The 7,500-nt window shown below is 42.7% G+C and overlaps 1 protein-coding gene across 1 annotated transcript in view; it reads left to right on the top strand.

The window, feature by feature from the left end:
* LOC307025350 (uncharacterized protein) overlaps positions 1-819 on the top strand; it is a 10,200-nt gene extending 9,381 nt beyond the window's left edge. The window contains exon 2 of the mRNA XM_079659984.1: positions 1-819. This exon is cut by the window's left edge and continues 1,777 nt beyond it. The gene's annotated coding sequence lies outside the window, so the exon portion shown is untranslated.
* The last annotated feature ends 6,681 nt before the right edge of the window (positions 820-7,500 follow it).

Raw genomic sequence — 7,500 nt, 5'->3', positions numbered from 1 at the left:
TCCATCAGAGCTGATTGCTCATGTCTTCACTGCAGAGATCAGCTGTCAATCAAACATGATGGGCGGGGCTTGAACATCTTCTCCTGAGTTGTGCTGTAGATGTTGGACTTTCTCCCGGCTCCTTCCTGTGTCTGTGTAGCCATGGAGGCTGTCACTGCTCAGGAGGATCCTTGTTCACCTGTAAACTTTGCTCTAAACATGTGTTGGATATTTCTTTAGATTCTTGTTGTTGTTTCTCTTGTAACGCACGAGTCTTCAGAGAGAAAGCAGCTTCTTTTATTGTGCACATTTTATTCTGGTTCTAAAACAATAGAGACATTTATAATCACATGTATTATTCTGACAGATTAAATGTTATTGTTGCCCAAATTAACTAAACATGAGTTCCCAGATGGTTAGAACACTTATTTCATCATAACATGTTTATTTAAAATGATATTACTTCCTGTCATGATCATAATCAATAAGTACATCATTTATTATTCTGCTGTAAATAGCTCAGAGTCTTTGCTTGGGAAATAACATGTTATTGTTTTGCAGACTAATTGTTGTTGTTGTTGTTGTTGTTGTTGTTGTTGTTGTTGTTGTTGTTATCCAAATAGAAAGTGGGTACTCTGAGGTTTTATAGAACATAACTTATCAGGATAATAATCAATAAGGATAGCATGTATGATTCTGTTTGAAATAGCTGAGATTAAACACATGGTGTGGAGAAAGTGAAACTGATCATGAACTCATTGAACAGACTTTACTGATGGGATGTGTGATCAAATTCAATGTGTGGATAATTAATAAAGGTTTGTCTTTCAAAAACAAAAACAGGATGTTCTTCTTGTATTATGTCCAAGGTGCCGTACGAAGCTGATGGAGAACATGTGGAAGTGATCTGAGACTAATGGAGTCAGTGCAAGTTCAACCAGGAAGACCGTCTTTACTCATTTACTATTTCCATGTCACTACTCTCTCTCCCCTCAATAAGTGATCGGGGGCGTCACTCCCCAGCTTAACCAATCACTTCGCTCTATTCTCAAAAGCCTATCATAGCGCTCCGCTAAACATTTTAAATCTTCTTCCCCCTCTGACAGCTGTCATTTCAGGTGACTCGACGCAACCCTCCTCCACCCCTTATCACCTAATGTCCCTCTGAATCCAGGGTCAAGCTAAGCCCCTCCCCTTCAGACCGAACCCAACCATCCATTCACCACCACCAGGGTCAAGCTAAGCCCCTCCCCTTCAGACCGACCCCAACTTTCCATTCACCACCACCAGGGTCAAGCTAAGCCCCTCCCTTTCAGACCGACCCCAACCATCCATTCACCACCACCAGGGTCAAGCTAAGCCCCTCCCTTTCAGACCGACCCCAACTATCCATTCACCACCACCAGGGTCAAGCTCCTCCCCTTCAGCCAGGCCCCAACTTTCCATTCACCACCACCAGGGTCAAGCTAAGCCCCTCCCCTTCAGACCGACCCCAACTATCCATTCACCACCACCAGGGTCAAGCTAAGCCCCTCCCCTTCAGACAGACCCCAACTATCCATTCACCACCATGCCAACGCCACATAATGAATAACTAATTTTTGTGTGTCCTTTGTAGAGGACATCAGGTGTTAGTTATGTGAAGCATAGTATACAAACAACATTAACATACAAGTACATTTAGAAAACATTAGAGCACAACAACAAATACTGAGCCCTCTTTGTAGTACTCCATCCTTTTTTGAAATGCAGAGATACATCTGACACTTGATGCACTTGATGTAATTGTTCCCCGTGCATCCGTCTGCCATGAACCCTAAACCGTGGACGACGGGCCTTTTCCTGCAGCTGTCTCCTGCTCTTCCTCAGTCAATGCCTCCTCCTCTGAGTTATCAACCTCATCCTCTTCTTCTATCACTGCCTGTGGATCCTCATCATCTCACAGGTCTATGTCTGAGTCTCCCTCGATGATTCTGTTCACATTTCTCTCTGCCTCGCTGAGTGAGCTGCCTCCATTTGTGTTGTGTAAAATGGGGGAAATAAAAAGTTAGCAAATCCCCATGTCTTCCTCAGAGGACATTCATAAAAACATTTAGTTTTAGGTCAAATAATGATTACACTGCTCTGAAACTCACTACACTATCTCCTAACATGTTCCCTTGCTATCATTAATTAAAATATTGAACTCACACCACTGGTAATTACAAAATTAAAAGCTTAACTTTTCTCTTTCTATAAATAGTTCTTTTTGAAATACAATGAAATTATCTTTTTCAAAGCCACCCCCCCACACATGTCATATGTTTGAAAAGCCCAGGGTATAACCTCAAAGTAATGGACCAAAAGCCCAATATGCTCCACAGAGGACAACAATGAATGGGTGGGTCTCTGGAGAAATATGAAGCTTTTGTTCCGGTTTCTTTGCAGGTAAAATGTGATCAATTGCATTTAGTTTAAGGGAAATGCGTCATCGTTTTTAAAAGAGAATCTAGAACGAGTGAAAACCTCGTTGTTCGGTACAACGTAGCAGAATTATTTCATCAGTATTTGCTTTTGGCCGCACTGCGGAGGCCTGTCTTCCTGCATCTGGTGGCGTGGCTGCAGATGGTTTTAACTCTCGGTTAATGTTTCCTCTCTCTGAACTCTGGACGCCTGCAGAGCAACAGATGGAGGTGAAAACACAGGAGACACACACTGTGACGGTTTCTCCTTAACCTTCAGACACACAGCGCTCACCTTAACTTCATCAGGAGGAAATCATCTCATGCAAACGACCCCGTGATTAAGGTCAGCGTCCTGATTCATGCATGAAGTGTTTCAGGACGTTTTAATTGTTAATAATGTTACTGTGGGTAAAAAGCATATTGACCTGCTAACAAGTGAAGGCACAGCTCAATGTCCTTGACACATTGTCATGTGATACCTTAAAGCAGAGTTTGGCTGTAAAGTAACAGTGTGTGTAATTTACTCTCTTAGATAAAAAGGTATAAAATATTACATCTTGAAATTCGAGCAGCAGAGACGGTATTTCAAATATTAACTTGTAGTCTGTTGCCCGCATAGTGAACCCGGAAATGTTGAGCACAACTTGTTTTATGTTAGAAATGCACGTATAGCACATAGAAAACTGCCGGACGCTTACTAATGAGCAGTGGCGGTTCTAGAACATTTGACATGGGGTGGCAAAGGGGGGGCAAGAGGTCATGCCAGGGTGGCATGGGAGGGCGGACCGTACGTGGTATTCTATACTGTATATAACCTATTTATTATGAACACAAGTGTTCTTAATGCACAAGAGAAATAAGGTGTTCAGACAAACAAACTAACATATAGTATAAAACAGCAGGAAGTGCTCATGATACCCTAGAACTCTGTTTACTGTAAGTACAGTCAAAGTACTTAGTTATAATGAAGTACACAAATGTTGGTATGATTGGGTAGGCGTGGTGTTAATTGTTGGTACGTGGGTTAGGGGGGGCCCATGAGCGCTCAGTGCCCAGGGGCCCCTGGAGGTACTAATCCGGCCTTGGAAATACATCTGCTATATAACCCTTAGGAACAGGGCCGTCCCTCCCTTCATGCAGACTGCGTGGGGGCCTCATCTTGCCTCATCCCCCCCCCCCCATCGACGCTCGTGACACAGAGGGCCTCATCATATAACTTTGCGTGGGGCCTCATGTTGGCCAGGGACGGCCCTGCTTAGGAATGTGTTTTTAATTGCTCCTTTCCCGACTCTACCGAATGAATTCCTAACGTGTTACCCAGATTATTCGTTTATATGTGTGACGATATAGTTCACGATGTGTTGTGTTTATTTGTCTAGTGTCTTTGTGCCAACTATGTATGAATGTTTTGCATGTTATGTTTACTGTTGAAGCAAGGTTAGTTGGTGCATGTAGTTCCCTGTTTTCGCCACAAGGCTCCGCCTGAGGGCGTGAAGGTGAGGAAGAGCGTTTTCTTCCTCGGTGGTTGAGGGAACTGTGACGGAGTTTTTGGTTTGATAATAAAGTTTGAGTCCTTGAGTGCAACATATGATTATCTGCTTTATTATCTCCTTAATTGGACAAGTTATCTGTTCCTACATCATCTCTGAAATGTGTTGCATTAATATTCTTATATGATAGAGTAGTGTGATATATATATATATTTCTGCTGCACACAAAAGACACTAATGGAGCCGTGATGAGGCTCAAGGTTAAAGGGGATTTTTGATTGTTTTGTTATTGTTGACAAATCCCATGAAAACACTTAAACCAACAACGTGTTATTTCCTGACGGAGGTCCATCACTTCCTACTGAATCTTGATGAATCACGTCACAAACAAATGGCCTCAGTTATTTAATAAAATAGGATAAAGTGTGCGTTTGTTCGGGACTATTTTCAGCGGCGTATTAATACAACATTCCGTGCTTTAGTGAGTTTTTGTGGAATTATTTATTCAAGTGAATTACAATGTGTGTTTTTGCTGCTACAACACTGAAGGGATTCTAAAAATCTAAAAACTACAACTCCCATGATCCCACGCTGCTTCATCACCACATACAACTCCAGCTCTACTTTCCTTTTGATAAAAAGACTTCTAATAATGTCAGAAAATTGCACATTGTTTAGAAAGATAGCTCTTCTCTACCCTCAGGATGGCCGGCTTTATTCCACCTTTAGATTTGTCTGTTTGGAGTAGCAGCACCCTCTCGTTTTAGAATCTATTTCGGACCTATGTCCAGTGCCTGCCCACACAGACATCGCTCCAAATTAAACAGTGTCGGTGTGTCCTGAAAAAGTGTTCTTCCTGTTTAGTTTCCAGATGTCCTTCTCCATCTCATCCTCTCCAGGGCGGATCACCTCCAAAGTACATCTAGTACACAGTATATTGAATGAGTACTTCGTGCACATGTGCAGGTGGTTCTGCACATTATATATGCAGCGGGCAGGATTTATACCTGACAGAGACGATGAAAACAGGCTTTAAATCTGTCATACTGAACATGTGTGTGTGTGTGTGTGTGTGTGTGTGTGTGTGTGTGTGTGTGTGTGTGTGTGTGTGTGTGTGTGTGTGTGTGTGTGTGTGTGTGTGTGTGTGTGTGTGTGTGTGTGTCAGTGTATAATGCATGTGTGTAATCCATCTATCTATCGATCTATCCATCTATCTATCCATCCATCTATCTATATCTTTCTATCCATCTATCTATCCATCTATCTATCTATCTATCTCTCTATCTATCTATCCATCGTAGTGCGCTTGCAATAGCTATCTAACAAGCTAGCTATCCCCAAATGAGTGGCTCTCTAATTAAACTTCAAATTATGATTTACCCCCCTATGGTTCGACTTGCAGCGTGGAGCTGATTATAAAACATTGTTGACGTGTTTTTTAAAGAACACACCGGCTGCTCTCCTACTGAAGCGGCTCCAAACGTTGCTGCACATTCTCAAATATACGTTTTTTTGGATAAACTAATCCCATATAGTTCATCTAAATCAGGGGTTTTCAAAGTGTGGGTAGGTGAGCCTCCCCTCAGAGAACATAAGAACAGCCGCGCCCCCCCCTTCCAATTATTATTGCTGTTATTATTATTATTATTGTTATTGTTCCTATAATGCAGGGGTATTCAATTGCATTTCAAAGAGGTCCAGTAAGAGAAAATGTAATTAAATGCTCTGTTTTCGCTGTCTACCTTCCGCCATTTGAAATGACTCCGACTGTTTCTCTCCTCTTGTCGTGTCTCTGTGTGTGTTTGAATCTATCGTGCTGACTGCACCGATTTGATTGGCTGAGTAGCGTCACCTCCTTAAAACATTAAACAATAACTTTTTTAAACCTTTTTATTTTTATGTTTTAAACATATTGTATAAAACTCCCCCACTACTTGGACTATTCCTTGCACCCCTCTAGAATAAGCCCGAATGGTCTCAACCATATTGCATCAGTAACGTGCACTTGTTATTATAACAAGATCGCAAGGACGCTGGTAGCGATCGGAAAATTGAGTGTTGTTCAGTTTGTGTGTTGTGGAACATGCGTGTCCGTGCATGAAAATATACCACACACCCAATTACAATCGCATGTTCAATTCACTACCCTGGAAGTTCATACAGTTGTTAAAGTTGGAACAGCCTGTGGACAGCCGTTCTTCCTTGCATGTCAGCCGCCGACACCTTCTTACAGAGGACAGGCACATCTAGCTGCAGCACGACCCGTATATTTCCGCACGCCGTGTTCTCAACACATATTTTTTTTAACATTTTCAACATGGTGGATAAATCCTTATATGCTCCCGGTAACACACTGAACGTCAACATTTTGCCTCCTTATTACACTCACCCCTACTTTAGTGGGAACAATGAGTCTGCGTCTTTGATGCACACAGGAATAAACGCAGATCATACTCTGGCTGCAGCCTTTACCGGCACTTGCTTTTGATCAAAGTCAATGCGGAAAACCTGCACTCACACAGGTAGGTGGAGGTGAAGGGAATGAGCACTCACACAGGTAGGTGGAGGTGAAGGGAATGAACACTCACACAGGTAGGTGGAGGTGAAGGGAATGAGCACTCACACAGGTAGGTGGAGGTGAAGGGAATGAGCACTCACACAGGTAGGTGGAGGTGAAGGGAATGAGCACTTTTGCAGCCTTGTTGGCGAGGTGGGGGAACACGGTCTCCACAGACAGCCACAAGTGGGCAAGTGTCACTTTACTCGTCTTTTTCTCGTTCTTTTGTGTCTCACGCTGCGCCTCCCCTGAAGCTCTCTGGCGCCCCCCAGGGGAGGCGCGCCTCACACTTTGAAAACCGCTGATCTAAATGGTTAGTCACTTGCCTGAAACACTGTTATAACTTCATAACAGTTCATTCAAATGCTTACAAACGGTTTCTTTGGCAAAGAAAGGTTGATAAAGCTGGCGACGCTGTACAGAGTAATAGCAATTATGCTTTAACAGGAAGTCAATCAAACTGTATTTATTCACACAATATCACACATTCTGTCTCAGGGGTCTTTACACACTATACAGAATATGAATTGTGGAAGTTCCACGATATTACGAAGCAATGTGGAAGCGTCCTAGAGCCGGCGAAGCATCGGGTGATTACAGGTACTTCTTTGTGAGCATCTTGAATAAGTTACATGTACTCCATTACTCCCAAAGCATGAGAGTATTCTGTACAGAGAACCGCAGTGACGCGTCCTAAAACCCGGAAGTAAACTCCTTCCGGTTCCTTCGACGAAAACCAATGCAATCTCTCAACAGGATTTAGGAAGATAGCTGGAAATAAGGTCTGTGGTTGAAACACATTGAAGAGACGGATCACGTTTTGTTCAGCCGGATAATCTCCAAATGTCTACTTTTATAATTTTCCAATCATAAATCTAATGTCCAGAAGCAAAATGCTAACGTTATGCTATAAAGGAACGACAGCCGGGTCGCTGCTTCAACGTCACGCCAACTTCAGATCCATATTCAAACACACAGATTCTAAATGGAACGAGTTGAAGCGTTTGTTTGAACAGTTTGCACCTGATCT

The sequence above is a fragment of the Notothenia rossii genome, assembly GCF_949606895.1.
Source record: "Notothenia rossii genome assembly, chromosome: 11".
NCBI lineage: Eukaryota > Metazoa > Chordata > Actinopteri > Perciformes > Nototheniidae > Notothenia > Notothenia rossii.
This window is presented reverse-complemented; position numbering and strand designations above follow the sequence as displayed.